Source organism: Caretta caretta, chromosome 6 (assembly GCF_965140235.1).
Source record: "Caretta caretta isolate rCarCar2 chromosome 6, rCarCar1.hap1, whole genome shotgun sequence".
NCBI lineage: Eukaryota > Metazoa > Chordata > Testudines > Cheloniidae > Caretta > Caretta caretta.
In genome coordinates this window covers 65,445,087-65,462,573 of record NC_134211.1, presented here as the reverse complement: position 1 = coordinate 65,462,573, position 17,487 = coordinate 65,445,087, and the positions used below count along the sequence as shown (strand labels likewise).

Sequence of the window (17,487 nt, the reverse complement as noted above, 5' to 3'; positions counted from 1 at the left end):
GACTTACCTATAGATTTCACTTCACTCAGTTGTGAATCATTTGTACTATGTAATCAGACGAGTTATCATCCTAATCCATCCTATATTTAACTTCAGTGATAGTAAATCCTTTAACTTTAGGAAAACCCATCTTAAGGTAACTGCTTAATGTCTTGCATCATTCTGTATGTTGTCAACATATGGATCACAATTTGCTAATTCACAGGGGATAGCCTCTGTTGAATTCGGAGGAAATGCTTTATGTTTGCTTTCCAAACTAAGTGCTCTTAAGAATGCAGACACAGTATTCAGAGGCTGCTCTATATTCAAGAAACATTCACTGAATTGCTGAATGAATACAGTAATCACACCAAATAAGAACAAAACTAATGCTGGGACAAGAGTGTTTTTTTTTTTAAATTTGCAGCTTTTGGCTGGTGCAGCCAAATGGCAGAAGCTAAGCACACAGGCTGCAAGCAATACACCAACGTCTTCAGAATAGGACAGACTGGTAAAGGACCTTCTGGACCAAAAGTGGCAATAATGGACGAGCCGCAAGCTTGAATGACCTTGTTGGAGGGGAAGTCTCAAGCCTTCAATTCAAAGATCAATGCACTTGACAGGTAGGTTGATGAAGCAGAACAATAGATTCAGCATACAGAAGATGAGGTACTAAAACACACCAGGGGAATAAGAAAATCCTTCATTCAGAAAATGTTAATGAAATGCTATTTACTTTTAGAAAGAAAAGTCAAGACGTTTGAGAATTGAATCCATTCCCATAAAATGCAGTTAATAGGCATACAGGGGCAGAAACTCTTTTTAGTTATTATTTCTTGTTGTTATTATTATAAATGAACTATTTGCTATATATACACATTATGTCATTATTATTATTTCTTCCTCTAAGTGATTTGTTTATAAGAAACTTTTTCTGTTCAAGCTGAATGTTAAAATAGATCCTTTTATACAGAAAAATGTTACCATATTCTGATTACTTGCATGCTTAAATGCTTTCCTAGGTCATAGCCAGAATGCTCAGCAGTTTTCAGGATTGAGCCACCAATGCAGGAAATGCTCTCATTTATTTTAGCAGGAATTGAGCCTGCATAGGACTGCAGATTGGTGGTTGTTTTTTGCATAGTAGTACAAGAATTGTGCACAGCAGGAAAGTGCTTGGTTCTGATGTCTGAGTTATGTCATCTAGATTGATTCACTATGTGGAAAATCTCTCCTGACCATGATGTTGGCAGTGATGATAGAAGAGGGAACACGCTCTCTTCTTCTTTTTCTGCAGTGGTACAGTCCTGTAGGAAATCTTTGTAGTGCTAGAAGAGAGATTCAAAATGGATTTCACGTGACCAATGCACTAGCCTTCTGCCTGTGCACTTCATCTGACCTGGTATAGGAATGACCCCCTGAGTACATTCTCAGTCACCACAGAAGACAGTGATTTAGGAACAAGGTATTGATGGCTGACATCATCTGGTGGTTTCACTGATCTACCAACTCAAGGGCACTGCATACTGGCCTTGTAGTTGGGTAGTTTTCTAAGGCATGCTGAAAGGTGGATGGAGTCAGGAACGAATCTGCTAATACTGCTACCAAAGATAATAAACATATAGACTGTGGTGATGATTTTTAGGATGTGGACTCTTGCCCACTGGGGAACTGCACTGAGAAACCCCAAACATTTAATGTAAGATTTCTAAAAGCCATCAGATAAATATATTTTTTGCATTGATCAAGCATTCTTCCTTGTGCATATGTTTCTCTAGTTAGTATAATACAGCACATGGATGATAGATTGTGTAACTTTTGTTATTGGGTAGTTTTTTCTATGGGAAACTGCTGCTGCTGTATTTAGAAACAGGGTAAAAAGAATTTTCAGACAATATTTGTGAATTTTGGTTGTACTTCCTAGTGTATGAAAGCTCTTCTGAATATTTACCACTCTTAAAAATATTGTTAGCAATGTATATTTATAATACAATAAACATGATTACAATCTAATAAAAAGCAGCATCTGTTTGGGCTTTGTTTGGCACTGCGCAACTGCTGGTTTTCACAGTGTGGGAGAGTGACAGATCTCTAGACTGGCCTCCTCATATGGAACAATTAGATGCAAAATTCTCTTCAAACCTACTTAATGGCAAGGACCTTATTTGGAGTATTGTATAAAGACTACAACATTATTTAAATGTGATCATGCCATTTCAATGAGCCTAATTGGCAACTAAAGGTCATTCTCATTAGGGGCTCTTCAGAGAAGGATTCACTGAAATAAATTGTGAAATAATTTTAACATGTTGTTTTCCCCTCACCTGCTTCAAACAGTTTGAGGAGTTAGTGGGAAATTGGGCTTCTAGGACCAGAGATGATAGGGGCGCTGTATGTGAGTTCACTGTGACATAATATAATAATGTATATCCCAGCTACGTGAGGAGCTTTCACCATCATAATAGGTTTATGTTGGGAGGTGGGGGTAGGGGAGCGGACCACTCACTGTGTGTACAAGTTCTGAGATAACCTGTGAGAAGCTGAGGGTGGATGGGGTAGAGAGGAGATCTGGGATCATTGCATCAGAGGTTGTGCCAGTGTGAATGTTGAAGGTTTCCAAGAAAATAAGTAATGGGAACTTCATCACTCTATTTGGCGGTTCTCAAGGTACCTAGGACTGTGCTTCATCTTGTTACCCTCTGCCTCTAGCAAGAGGGAGGCTTGCCCATGGTATGGCTGGTTGTTAGCTCCACAACACCGCCAGCCTTTTAGCCACTCAGGCACTCTCCTCTGGGCTATGTCAGTTATCTCTGCCTCTCAGGTTAACAAGAGGTGCACTGTGGTCCACAAGTCACTTCGAGTCATTCCCCTGGGATATCCAGTCCATGACACTAACAACTCAAAGAAATCACAGATCATCTACTCCTGAAGGAGCACTGTACCTGTTTACCAGTTCTATCTGTAGCCCCATCCCCCTTAGCAAGGGACTGTGCCCCAAGAGCCATACCTTTCGGGCCCCCTGTGGGGTCGAAGACAGAGTCCTGCATTGTTGACTCCCGCGAGGCAGCTGGATACGGGGGGGAGCCAAAGAGAAAGGCTGCTGGGCCGAAGATTGAGCGTGCATTCCCCCATGCTCCCGCTGCTGCTGGCAGACATGTGGAGCCAAGGAGAGGGTGAGAGCCTGGAGAGGCAGCGGCTGAAGGCGGGAAAGTCCCTGAGAAGGTTCTGGAACACACGCAGGCCTTGGGAGCAAGAGACAGCACAGGGGCAGGAAGAGGAGAGGTCATGGTCACCCTGGTGAGGGCAGACAACAGCAGTCACGAACAGGCAGGCTGAGGGCAAGCAGCCTCTGACCCTGTGGAGAGACCCGGATGCCTAGGAAAGCAGGAGGGAGCCCAGCTTTCCCGCCATGTGGGAGAGACCAGCCGAGCAGCAGAGGGGAAAGAAGGTCTCCCTGTAGCTTGCCGGCACAGCACTTTTAGTCCCAGCAACTGGCCTGTCACTAACCCCAGCCTGCAGAAAAGCCTCAGGAGGGAACAGTTCACTCACCCCTCCTGTAACCCGCCGCCAACAACAGGAAGAGACAGTCCATCTGTCCTGCCACCACCTGCAGCCTGCTTGACCTGCAGCCAGCCTACACCAGGTCCCGGACTTGGGATCCAGAGACTGGACCTGCTTGCATCTGAACCTGTGGGTCCCAATCATTAAAGACTGCCAGCACCATTCCAGAAGGGAGCGGATGGTTAGTCCCTCTCCAGGGAGGACCTGCTTGCCTGCACCAACCTCCTGACTGCTCAGTCAGAAAAGGAACCTGAGTGAGTACCTTGTATCGTAGTTAGACAGATAGTTAGGGTTAACTTTGCACCATTAAGGCACATTGCATCTGCACAAGGCCTTTCATCTGCATGGATCATCAAGACTTGCACTGCCAGTTCCTGGTATAATAAAATGTGTTTTTAATAGCATCTCCTTACAGGCCTGCAACATATCTCCACAGGCATCACCTGGGTACCTGAAACATGCGGGACAGATGGAACTGAGCAGGGACACACTTTTGGTTAGGAATATTGGGGAGTGTGTGGTCACATGATATCGTATGCTTGCCAGCATAGCCTTGGGTAATTAAAAAGCATTATTAATATCTCTAATCATTTAATATTCTTATTGATTGCATATTTCATTTTAATCAAATCCTTATAAAGTTTCTAGCTATCGCTTTTAACTTGCTTGTTTGTACGAGTTTGAATTATTTGCGAGTTCAAGTGTGGTGGCCATTGCCTGAGTGTGATTAATTCGTCATCTCACTGGAGGCACTGCCAAACAGCTTATTTCTTCAGGACACATGGAGGAGGAGTCAGGCACCAACCAGTAGAACTGCAAAATGAACCAGGTGACAGAAACTTTGGAACTATCCAGAGACTGTGAGATACCCCTCTCCTGTTCACTCATTATACAAGGTACTAAGACAGAGCCAAAAGGGGAATTACAGATCTTAAATCACCACTCTTGGGAAAAAAAATCACACATCACTTGTGACAAAAAAGAAAGAAAGTTTATTTAAGAAAGAATAGAGATTCTACTAGAAACAAGAGAGACGGAAACAAAAGGTTATCATACAAAACAAATCATAAAACACAAACCTGGGTCTGCACTACTTAATAATTATCTTTTCTATCTACTAAAGTAGACTTCCTCCCCCCAACGCCTAGTCTGTTGCAGAGCTGGCTGGCTTCTCAGGAACCAGACTCCAATATTTCATGAGAACATCCCTGTTCCCCAGTATGACATCTCAGTGAAAAGATCTGGAGTGTCTTTCCCCCTGTGTTATCCTGAATCCATCTTTTGTCTTTATTAATAGAAAGGGGAAAGGTCTGTCATAATTTTTTTTTAACCTCCAAGTGGTTTCAGTTGTTTGCAGTTGTCTCTGATGGTTTTCCATTGAAAGTCTTGGGATGGAGCAAGGCCAAATAATTGAGCCTTGCACTACTTCACCAGTTAACCAGGGCAGGGTGAAAACATCCTCATGCTTGCATGGTTCATCATGAAAACATATTATCCCAGGTGACTAACTTTTACTCCAACGCCAGAAAGCATATTTTCAATATAATTACATTATTCCTTAAATATTAGCCATGCACACATCTGACCAGGATCATGAATCTTGACAAGCTACAAGCTTTCTGTAGATACCTTACATGTTACTGTTTATGGAGCAATATCCTGCAAGATATGTTTGGTGTAGTGAGTTTGTCAGGTCTAAGGTGAAAGCTGTTTGCAAAGAACAGGGGCCCCTTTGCCATTAAGCCTCTATCTCACGCCATATTAGGTAGCATTTTTGTCAGCTTCCCTAGGAAACCTCTCCTTTTTACAGGTCCAGAGATCAGCAGGATGCACACCTTGGACTTCTCTCTGCATTAACAGAGTAGAAAGATGCACCTGAAGGTTCTGGGCTCAGGGAGCCTCTCCTGTATTTGAAACTAGAGTGGAATAGGATGGCTTTTTCCACTACATCTTTCTGTTTTCTGTGATTGGGTCTGTAGCAGGCTATTATTTGGGGGATGAAATGAGTGAACCCTGGGTCTGCAGTGTCATACAGTGCAATACAAACCAAGTCAAGGCATGGGTATCTCTTATGATGATGCTATAGATGACAAATGGGTTTCTTACCATTGATCTTGTATTGAGCTTGAGATCCCGGTGTCTGCCTTCATGTTCCTCGGATGGGCATTTCCCATTACTGATAAGTGGGTACATCATGGTTTGGGAGAAGTTTTGATGTCATTTGTTTGTATGGTCACTCCTGTCCTGGGCTTTGTGCTGCTCTGGAGGAAAGGGTAGGAAAGGAGACTGCAGAGCCTAGTGAGTAACCTGTTAGTTCCCTCTGCAGGCTGCAACTGATTGTTGCAGGTAAGGAAGTGTCTTTTCCCTTTGCTGCTGTGGAAGGAAGGAGGAGAATTTCATGAGTTTTAGCTGTTTTTGGTTTTCACTATAACAGAGCTAGAAATGGAAAAAAATCCCAGTTACTTTTCATAGATAATTTTGAAAAAAAAATACACTGAAAAATTAAAAAAAATTTTTTTTTCAGTGTTTAAAAAACATTTTCAGTAAAAATTTCCAGTTCCCTTTTGTCGTTAAGAACCTGGAAAATTTCTACTAAAATGAAAATGTTCTGTGAAACTATATATTTTTGTCAAATAGCCATTTTTCATCACAAATATATTGTGCTGAAATCATCCTGAGCAGCTCTATGCAGTACCAGCCAGTACAAGTATTCCTTTTCTGGTTAATATACTTGTTCATAGTTTAAAATATTTGTCAGCACACATTTGTGCACACTTTGAAAGCTAAAACTGGGGAAGAGCTGGCTGGTTAACAGAGATAGAGCTTTGCAATCTCCTTTGTCCCATTTAGGGCAAAATCTAAACGCCAAGGTTAATTTACACTTTTGTTGCCACATAGGAAAGTTTCTAGCTCTTTTCATTACAGAGTTTGGCTTGAACATGTCAATGGATCACTAAGGTTGGATTCTTGCCACTGTGGTTTCTAGACACAAGTCCTTGTTGAAATGCTGTCACCTGTCCCCTCTGACCACTTTCCTTGTAATTTAGTTCGCTTTTTGATCTGGAGCTTTTTTCAAAAAGGGAGTGAAAGGGAAAATGTCTGCAGCACATAAGAAATAGTAGGCTGCTCCACCCAGTGGGTACAAGTAGTAGCCACAAGAAGCCTTCCTTCCCAGAAAAGGATGTGAAAGGGAAAGAATGAAGGAGTGTAAGACATGGAAGTAAAGCCCTTGAGACCTAAACTAATTCTATCAGGGCATGTATTGGGCTGTAGTGTTGTAAGGAATAGCCAATATGGATTTGTCAAGAACAAATAATCCAAACCAACCTAATTTCCTTTGTTGATAGGATTACTACCCAAGTGGATACGGGGGAAAGCAGTAGATGTGATGTATCTTGATTTTAGTCAGGCTTTTGACACAGCCCCACATGACATTCTTATAAGCAAACTAGGGAAATGTGCTCTAGATGTAATACTATAAGGTGGGTGCTAAACTGGTTAAAAGACTATTCTCAAAGAGTAATTATCTGTGGTTTGCTGTCAAACTGGGGGAGTGGGGGGCTTATCTAGTTGGGTCCTGCAGGGGTCAGTCTTAGCTCTGGTACTATTCAATATTTTAATTAATGAAGTGAGTAATGGAGTGGAGAGTACGCATATACAATTTATGGTTGACACCAAGATGGGATTGGTTGCAAGCACCTTGGAGGACAGGATTAGAATTCAGAACACCCTTGACAAATTGGAGAACTGGTCTGAATTCAACAAGAAGAAATGTAATAAAAACAAGTGCAGAGTTTACATTTAGAAAGGAAAAATCAAATGCACAGCTACAAAATGGGGAATAAGCAGCTAGGTGGCAGTACTGTTAAAAAGAATCTGAGGGTAATGGTGGATCACAAATTGAATATGCGTCAATAATTTGATGCAGTTGCAAAAATGGTTAATATTCTGGCTTGTATTAATAGGAATGTTGTATGTAAGACGTGGGAGGTAATTTTAGGAAAGCTGTGGATAAATTGGAGAGAGTCCACAGGAGACCAACAAAAGTTATAAAAGGTTTAGAAAACCTGACCAAGGAGTAACAGTTAAAAAACCTGAGCATGTATAATCTTAAGAAAAGAAGACTGTCAAGGAACGTGATAACAGCCTTCAAATAGGTTAAAGGCTGTTATGGAGAGGATGATGATCAATTGTTCTCCATGTCCACTGGAGGTAGGACAAGAGCAATGGGCTTAATCTGCAGCAAGGGAGATTTAGGTTAAATTTTAGGAGAAACTCTCTAACAAAGAGTATGTCTATACTGCAGGAGGAAGAAAGCCTCCAGCCCAAGTTAGACGGACTAGCGCCAACAAGGCTTGCGCTAGCATGCTAAAAGCAGCAGTGTGCTCATTGGAGCTCCTGCTGGGACTCAGACTCTCAGCCCTAGGGACTTGGGTGAGCTGGAGAACCTGAGCTCCAACCCAAAGCTCTAGGTCCACACTACTCTTTTAACATGCTTGCTTGAGCACCTCCAGCACAAGTCTGGCTACTGGAGTTAGGAAACTTGCTCCCAGCTGCACTGTAGACATATACCCTACAAAGATAGTTAAGCTGAAATCCCTTGGACATCTCCAAGTAATACAGTTCCTGGTAGCACCTAGTACTACCTAGTACACATTTGTACCATAGGGCAAACAAAGCTAGTGGCCTCTTTCATTAGGCCAATAGGATAGTGGCATTCAGAAAAAGCTTAGACATTTATATTAATAATGAGAACATCCACAGTGATGTTAGATTGGATAAAAATACGGAATGTACATCCTCATGCTTCAGGGTATCAGTCAACTACTAACTGACAAGGGCTAGGAAGAAATTTCCATTACAAGCAGGTTATACCTATACAATAATTTTCACTATCAGATTTCTTGCACCTTCCTCTGAAGCATTCATAGATTCATAGATATTTAGGTCAGAAGGGACCATTATGATCATCTAGTCTGACCTCCTGCACAACGCAAGCCACAGAATTTCACCCACCACTCCTGCAAAAAACCTCACACCTATATCTGTGCTATTGAAGTTCTCAAAGCGTAGTTTAAAGACTTCAAGGAGCAGAGAATCCTCCAGCAAGTGACCCATGCCCCATGCTACAGAGGAAGGTGAAAAACCTCCAGGGCCTCTTCCAATCTGCCCTGGAGGAAAATTCCTTCCCGACCCCAAATATGGCGATCAGCTAAACCCTGAGCATATGGGCAAGATTCAGCCAGATACTACAGACAATTCTTTCTTGGGTAACTCGGATCCCACCCCATCTAATATCCCATCACAGGCCATTGGGCCTATTTATGAATATCTAATTACCAAAACCATGTTATCCCATCATACCATCTCCTCCATAAACTTATCGAGTTTAATCTTAAAGCCAGATAGATCTTTTGCTCCCATTGCATTTGGCACTGACCACTCCCAGCAACAGGATCCTGCAACACAAAAAGCGATAAGCTATGCCCCCTAGAAATCCTAGTGATACGCACAGGTGACTACAGCACCAGTAAGGTCGCAGTTATTTGGGTATGACTTTGCATTGTGGCTGCTCACACCTGGACTAGACTAATCCAGGTGCCCAGACACAGTTGCCAATCACCCGAGTTAACTCTGTAGCGAACACATACGTTGACAGATTTTTCTCAACAAAGGGAGAAAGTTTTTATACAGCATATTCCCTATCTTACTTGGGACATTAGAAGGTCATCACTCACACATACTGTTGGTTCCTTTCAATGGATGAAAAATCTTTGGCATGTGTGATTGCCTATTTGCCACTGAGCAGATTCAGTTTTATGTCTCACTCCAAAAAACAAACAGTTACTAACCTTTCCGTAACCATTGTTCTTCGAGGTGTATTGCACCTGTCCATTCCAATGTAGGTGTGTGCATGTCCCAAGCACAGTTGCTGGAAATTTTTCCCTCAGTGGTATCCATCAGGTTGGCTCTGGCACCCTCTGGTGCGCGTGTCCAAAGTGCTGGTATAAGAGGGCCAGGCTGACCCTGCATCCCCTCAGTTCCTTCTTTCTGGCCAACTCCAAAAGAGGGGTAGGAGGGCAGGTCGTGGAATAGACATGTGCGACACCTCTTGAAGAACAACAGTTACAGAAAGGCTAGTAACCGTTTTTCCTTCTTCAAGCCCTGGCACATGTTCATTCCAATGTAGGTGACTCCCAAACCGTTGACTCGGTGGTGGGCTTGGAGTTTACGGACATGCTGACTGCAACATGGCTTGGCCAAATCCAGCATTGTCCCTGGCCTGTTGAGTGATGGAGTAATGAGAAGAAAACGTGTTCACTGATGACCAAATTGCAGCTCTGCAAATGTCCTGAATAGCGACCTGTGTTAGAAACAGGTTTCAGAGGAACAGCCATGTTAGTCTGTATTCGCAAAAAGAAAAGGAGTACTTGTGGCACCTTAGAGACTAACCAATTTATTTGAGCATGAGCTTTCGTGAGCTACAGCTCACTTCATCAGATGCATACCGTGGAAACTGCAGCAGACTTGTGTGTATATAAAGTCTGCTGCAGTTTCCACGGTATGCATCTGATGAAGTGAGCTGTAGCTCACGAAAGCTCATGCTCAAATAAATTGGTTAGTCTCTAAGGTGCCACAAGTACTCCTTTTCTTTTTGTGTTAGAAACGCCGCTGAAGATACTTGTGCCCTTGTGGATAGGCGGGGGTGGAACACTTGCCAGCTCATAGCACGGGCGGATATATGGCATGATCCACAATGAGATTCTCTGACCTGAGATAGGGAGACCTTTCATCCTGTCTGTAACCGCTACAAACAACTGGGTGGATTTCTGGAATGATTTAGTCCTTTCGATGTAGAAATCTAGTGCAACGCCTAATGTCCAATGAGTGGAGTCTCTGCTCTTCCCTGTTCGCATGTGGCTTACATAGAAAACCGACAGGAAGATAGCTTGATTGCTATGAAACTGGGAGACCATCTTTGGAAGGAAAGCAAAGATGAGGACTGAACTGCACCTTATCCTTAAAGAAAATCATGTATTAAAGCTCCAAAGCGAGGGCACAGGTCTCCGGAACCCTTCTGGCCAAAGTAATGGCCACTAAGACGCCACCTTCCAGGAAAGGTATAACAGGGAGCACATTACCAGTGGCTTGAATGGGAGCCCAGTAAGCCTCGACAAGACCAGGTTGAGATCCTGGAGGGGACAGGTTCTCACACCTGGGGATACAATCTCTCTAAGCCCTTAAGGAAATGGACAGACATTTTAGTTTAGGAAAACTCAGTTTGTATAATTTCTTAGATTCTGTTCTGTGCTTCCTTTCAACAAGCATCTTACATAAAATATTTAGAGGTTAAAATTACCCTCCTGCCACCCTTCATCCACTTTGGACAATTTAAAATGTCAACCCAAGATAGGGTATATCACAGCACAGCTAGAGTAGTTTATCTGCCTGCTAGACTTAAAGCTAGGAATAGCATCCATTAGTGTAGGAGGTGGATCTGATGAGTGGAAGCTACACACCTCTTATCACTTGACAGCTGATTCTCCCTACTGAGAGGAGGCACTGCTGTCTGAAGTCCTGACTCAACACAGCAGGGGGAAAATGGCCTATGACAACCATACTAAACATCTAAAAGGTTTTACAACAAGAAAAAGGTAGGAGGAGAGAGAGGAAAATCAGTGGGGCAAATTATATGGGGAAGTGGGATTTTTTCCATTAATAGCCCCAAATGTACAGTTCCCTTTAAATCCAGCCCTCATCTCTTAGGGATGTAAGAGGAAGGGAGATTAAGAAAACTGCATATTAAGAACACATATAACCAGCAAAAAAAAAGAAAGACATTTATCTAAACCACTGCAGTGTTGACTCAGTACCTCATCAAGAGAATGACATGATATTAATGAAGGATGATTTACTAGTTGAGAAACTCATCTATTAAACTACCCAATGTGCAAACACTTTCAAAGATCAGGTGAAACCCGTATTGTGATTTATAAAGGAAAGAAACCGACTGTAGCCATGTGACTATCAACCAGGAGGTTAGCAAATAACAATTGCAGCCAACAGCATCTTTTCCTCCAGGGAAAACATTTAGAACCAGAAAGAAGAATAAGTTAACCTATGTAGAAACAGAAAATTCTTCAGCTTGGAGTTCAACTCTGTCCTATAAGCCTGGGTGTGGAGTCCCACTGCACCTTCGGAAGGCATTCTCTCCTCTCCTCCCTCTTCCTAGCAGAGGCTCCTTAGCCTTGCCCCCATCATGTGTGCAAAGGGAAGAAAGATGAATCAAAGCTGATATTAATTCCTTGTTCACCAGAGACCAGGTACTTGCATAGACACACCCTCTTAATATCCCAATGAACCATGCAATTATTTTTGTACCCCTAATGTGGATAAAATAAAGTGGAAGTCATCAGAGTGCTTGGTTCTGGGTTTGCTTTCCTCTTCTTTTAAAAAGACGGTGAGAGAATGGGGTTTAAAACCTGCGCCAAAAAATAACGGGGGGGAGGGGTTGTCAAATAGTTGTCCTTTATAGAGCACGTGGAAGAAAATTAAAAGAAAAGTGGCAGAGTAAAAATAAGGGGAGATGAAGGGAAATGGACATATGTAAAGAAGACATAGGGAGCAATGAGGAGACAGAAGGGAATAGGAGAGGGAAGAGAGAAAGAAATTTGTCCTCGAACAGTTTTCTGCCCCAGTTCTTCTACCGTATTCTAATATCTCCCATGCCTGGCCCACAGCAGCAAATAGGATAAGCAGATCATGTGTTCAAGGAGACAAGTGAAGCAGTTATAAGAAATATGCTAGAGTGCACATTTAGAAAACCACTTCTGTAGCCTGATCTAAATAAATTGTTTCAGGGGCAAACTGATTGAAAGGCAGGAGTCTGAATAAGCCTGATTCAATATGCTAATCTGGCTCCCTGATGAACATGCTCTTCCTTTGGTTCACTGCAGCAGGTTCCGTAGAGAAATTCTGCTCAAGATGATTCGAGGCCAAGGCCAATATTTTGAGACTCTACGGCAGAGGTGGGCAAACTACGGCCCATGGGCCCGTCCCGCCCGGCCCTTGAGCTCCCGGCCGGGGAGGCTAGCCTCCCTCCCCTGCAGCCTCAGCTCACCGCGCCAGCAGCGCTCTGGCCCCGCTACTCCTGCCAGGCAGTGCGGTGGTGTGGCTGGCTTCGGCCGGGCGGCGGGGCTGCCAGCTCTTGCTGCTCTGAGCGGCATGGTAAGGAGGTGGGAGTGGGGGGGTTGGATAAGGAGCAGGGGTTTCAGCGGGGCAGTCAGGGGATAGGGAGCAGGGGGTGGTTGGATGGGGCCGAGATTCTGGGGGGGCAGTCAGGGGACGGGGAGCAGGGGGCAGTTTGATAGGTATGGGAGTCCCCGGGGGCCTGTCAGGGGTCGGGGTGTGGATTGGGGTCGGGGTAGTCAGGGGACAGGGAGCAGGGGGTGGTTGGATAGGCATTGGAGTCCTGGGGGGCCTGTCATGTGGAGGGTTGTGGATAGGGGTCAGGGTAGTCAGGGGACAGGGAGCAGGTGGGGTTGGATAGGGGATGGGATCCTAGGGGGGCGGTTAGGGGTGGGGGGTCCCAGGAGGGGACAGTCAGGGGACAAGGAGCAGGGGGGTTGGATGGGTCATGGGTTCTGAGGGGGGCAGTCAGGGGGTGGGGGCCAGGCTGTTTGGGGAGGCACAGCCTTCCCTACCCAGCCTTCCATACAGTTTCACAACACCAATGTGGCCCTCAGACCAAAAAGCTTGCCCACCCCTGCTCTAAGGCCTAAAGTTAGCCACCCAATGGCAGGAGGTGCTGAGCACCAGCAGCTCCTATTGAATTTAGTGGAAGCAGCACTTCTGAAAATCAGGCCATTTTTATCAAGGAACAATGATACAGAGATGTAGGCTATTACTTTGTGCATCGGGTTTGAAATTTTGGTTTAAATTCCATCAACTTGATTCTGCGAATTCTTATTTTCCAATTAAATACCTCTCTGAATTTCCAGTGGGCATTCACTGGTCCATTTCCTTTCAGCCTCGTTAATTCCACCCAGCCTTTTTGCATTGCTGTGGAGGCCAAGCCCAGCTCCAAATATTAAAGAACCTCATCCTCCTCACCCTAACTCCACCCACAAGCCTTGTTTGGGTTTAATTGCCCTCCACTACATATGGTCACACTCTCAGTTGTCCTTCCCAGAGTTAACACAGTTTATTCAAAATACCTTTGTCATCCAAATCTGCTCAGCCCTGGGATTAACTCCCCTTTCATAAACATGCACATTTCCCTTCTCACTGCCTTTCAGAATAGCCTGCAATGTCAAACCAGTGCTAAATAGATGTTTTTTCAAGGATGTTTTCTGACCTTGTTTGCAGAAGCCAACACTAGAGGGAGCCAACAGCCTTCTTTTCAGTTTCCCAATTCTCTGAGTGAGCGGCTTGCACAGTGCTTTGATAAAGATTTTTGTAAAGGATGTAAGTTAACTAATAAAGTGTAGTTAAAATTAGCTCCTCACTTGGGAATTCAGAAAAGCCTTCACAGAAATCCATATGGGATTGGTTTTTCTTTTGAATGCTGTTGCAGATGAGAGTTCACACCACTTAGCTAGAGAATAAACTCTCAGCTATTGCTCTAGCATTGATTTTTACATTAGTGATTAATTGTTGGTTGCCTAATAGGCTTTCTACCATGTGTCTTAAGTGTCAGTACTATGATGGAAGCTTAATCTTTTGAGGCAACTGTAAGAACTGCAAATCTTTATTTTTTTCACTGTGATCTTAGATGCTCTCTTAAAGCAGCAGGGTATTTTGCCATGTCTATGTATCTGATTAGAGGAAGGTTATTATACAGTTGTCATAGTGTCACAGAAAAAAAATGGAGATTTTCCTCAAACAAAAGTGAAACAAGTGGAAGTGGCAGATCCTTTTGCCCATGAAGTACAAAATGTGTCGTTCATCATGGAACTAATTTCGTGCACAGTTTTAGATGTGCTGAATCCTTCTGGGTATTGGGTGAAGAGACGAAGATGGGGGTCTGTACTGCCAGCGCTGGGTGAAGAGGCTGATGCTTTAGCAATGCACATGATATGATCAACATGCCAAGAGGGTTTATTTTTCCTTCTCAGGCATTTTATAAACACTCCCTGAAGACACTGATTAGTTGGCTGGCTGAGCTCCAATTGTTGTTGGAGCTCTATATAGCTCTTAGTCTATAGTCTAGCTCATATTAGTCTATAGTTAGCATAATGTAGAACAACAGCTTGGAAAAATCTTAATGAAAATTTATCAGCCCAGGCGCAAAATATACTTGCCCATATTTATTCATGTGGACGATTATAAAATAATAAGAATTATATTTTACTTCTTGTCAGAATAATCACTCACCCAAGGTGACCAGACAAGTAAAATTTTACAAGACTATTCTATAGGATTGTCTTACTCCAGAGGTTCTGTGACCCACATGCTGTAAGTCTATGGAAATGAAACGTTTTGACACCGAAGCAGTGAGAGATCAAGGAGGAAGCTTGCCCAGGAAAGTTCTCTCCAATATGAGGTGGGCTGCAAGACATTCAATCAATAAAGGGACATAAAGATCAATGAGTTAAGAAAGAAAAAGTGAGAGCATCATTAAAAATAGTTATACCACTTTGAGCTGTAGCTCATGAAAGCTTGTGCTTAAATAAATTGGTTAGTCTCTAAGGTGCCACAAGTACTCCTTTTCTTTTTGCGAATACAGACTAACACAGCTGCTACTCTGAAACCTGATCCCCCAGCACTTCATAAACGTGGCCAAGCACTATAATCCTCATTAAGGACACATTTCAGGAGAGCTTCCCTACTTAGGACAGCATGTAAGCATGTTTAAGTCTCATTGAAACCAATGGCACTGAAGCACATGCTTAAGTACTGTCCTGAATTGGGGCCTAGATGTGGAAACAGACAGAAAAGTGATCTGCCCAAAGTGTGAATCAGAAATGAGAATAGATCGCAGGTGTCCTGACCTCTAGCCCAGGGTCCTATTCACTGGATTGCACTGCCCTCCTCCCACAGTAGTAGTCCAAACACCTCAGGTGTCTCCAGTGACATTCTCATGAACAAACTGTCTCTCAAACTTAGAACTAAGTGCTGTACTGTCCATCACAATTGGGTCCTCAGGTCAAACAGTGTTATTCATCCTCAAAGAGTCATAACATCAAAGGAGCAGTCCCTTTGATTAGTGGGGGGAAAAGAAAACAAAAACCCTCCAGCATGTGACAAGATTTTCTTAGTGCAGATTTACTTTTCAGCAAACTCCTTGTGCCTTCCCTGCCTACCCGCCCTCCTCCTCATCCCAAATTTTCTGTGATCCTGGGGAGTTGCATCCCACTGTTTGATATTGACGGGTTTGCAGGTGCAGGGATTTACTATAACACACACACATTTGCCAGTGGGATGGATCAACAAACATTAACCCTGTGGTGCCAGGAGGAGTCACATTTTCTTTGCCATAAATGCCCACTGCATCAATGAAAGCACAGAAAATAGTTACACAATTAAGTTTGCAGCAAGTCCTGTGCCCATTAAAGTGCTGTACATCCTCCTCATATAAGTTGAGACATGTAGATAGACCAAGACTTTCAATTACCTGAGACAGATAAAGGAATAAAGCACTGCAAGTTCAGAGTCTTCCAAGATAAAGTCTTCCAAGTTGCTTGAGCCATTAGTCTTGCTCAGCCATCCATCAGTCCATTCCTTCCCTTCACAAAAGAGCCACTTATCGCTTTTGGCCTCCTGATTATGCATTTCTAGCTGCCCTCTTTGAAGAGAGGCATCAGTAGGTAAATTGCTAAGTATTTTAGATGATTTCACAAAGCACTTATTTAATTTGTACAAAATCCATCCTTCCCTTCAGAGGCAACTGCATGGAGGCCTCCCACAAGCCTAATCTTCCTCTTATTTTCTAGATTACCCATGTTGTGTGTGTAAGGTCACCTGGAGGTACTCTCTACTTTGTATGGAAAATTGGGGTTGTATGTATGTGGCTGCATAGTAATGTATACAAATCAGTACAATAAGTGTTGGTGTCAGAATTCTGGTCCATACACTTAAAATACAATATTTTAGATCAACTCATTAATCTCTGTTTAAAATCATCTCACCAGAATAATCTTAACTGGCCTATGGCTAAACTACAAGAGAATCCCTTGTACAAAGGACACTTGCCAAAAATAAAGGGACCAGTTTCTCATTATAAAGGTCAAAATCCCCCCCTTGGACTAGCCTGTGGAATTCAGATAGAATGATCTAGAGTCCATGTCGATCCAACCACAGGAACTAAAAGATCATGCTACTCTATGTTGGGAGGGAATGTCTGTGTTGCCTGCCTCTGAGCAAATTGGGGGCTGGGAGTTTATTACAACACATGGTTAGATCTAGTTATGAAGAAATTAGCACTTCTAATAAATCAGACCATATAACTGGAACCTGACATGTCTCTAATATCACCCAGTAACTCCCATATACACACACACAATTACTGCCGGATGAAGGTGAGCACAGTTTTATCCTGGGTGGGCAAGTGTCTTTCAGACAGATTTCTATAAATCCTAACAAAAGTGCTGGCAATGATAATCATACTCAGCAAAATGCACTAAAGACAAATCTACTAGTTCACAGCTCCTGGGCCGTCCTTGGGCCATCCCACACTATCACCTCCTGCCTCTATAAAATTAGCCTGGTGCTCCCAACAACTGCTGATCCCTGTGTAACATGCTGCTGGCGACACCCAGAACAGTGAGCCACCGTGTTACCTCCCTGCCTCTGCAAGAATGAACTTTACTGGAGATTAGACTGTGTGTCAGCTTCCTGCCACACTGGTCTGTCTTCCTTACCCGCAAGCCCCTCCAGGCTCTTCTAGCCCAAACCTTGCCTAGTAGGTAACAATCAGTGAACTCCAGCCCCTGGGCGCCTCAGAGA

General features: G+C 43.4%; 1 long non-coding RNA gene across 1 annotated transcript in view; it reads left to right on the top strand.

Annotated features, from left to right (window-relative positions):
- The first annotated feature begins 381 nt into the window (after window positions 1-381).
- LOC125637797 (uncharacterized) overlaps window positions 382-17,487 on the top strand; it is a 29,703-nt gene continuing 12,597 nt past the window's right edge. The window contains exon 1 of the long non-coding RNA XR_007357081.2: window positions 382-602. This is a non-coding gene — a long non-coding RNA (uncharacterized LOC125637797). The remainder of the gene's footprint in view (window positions 603-17,487) is intronic.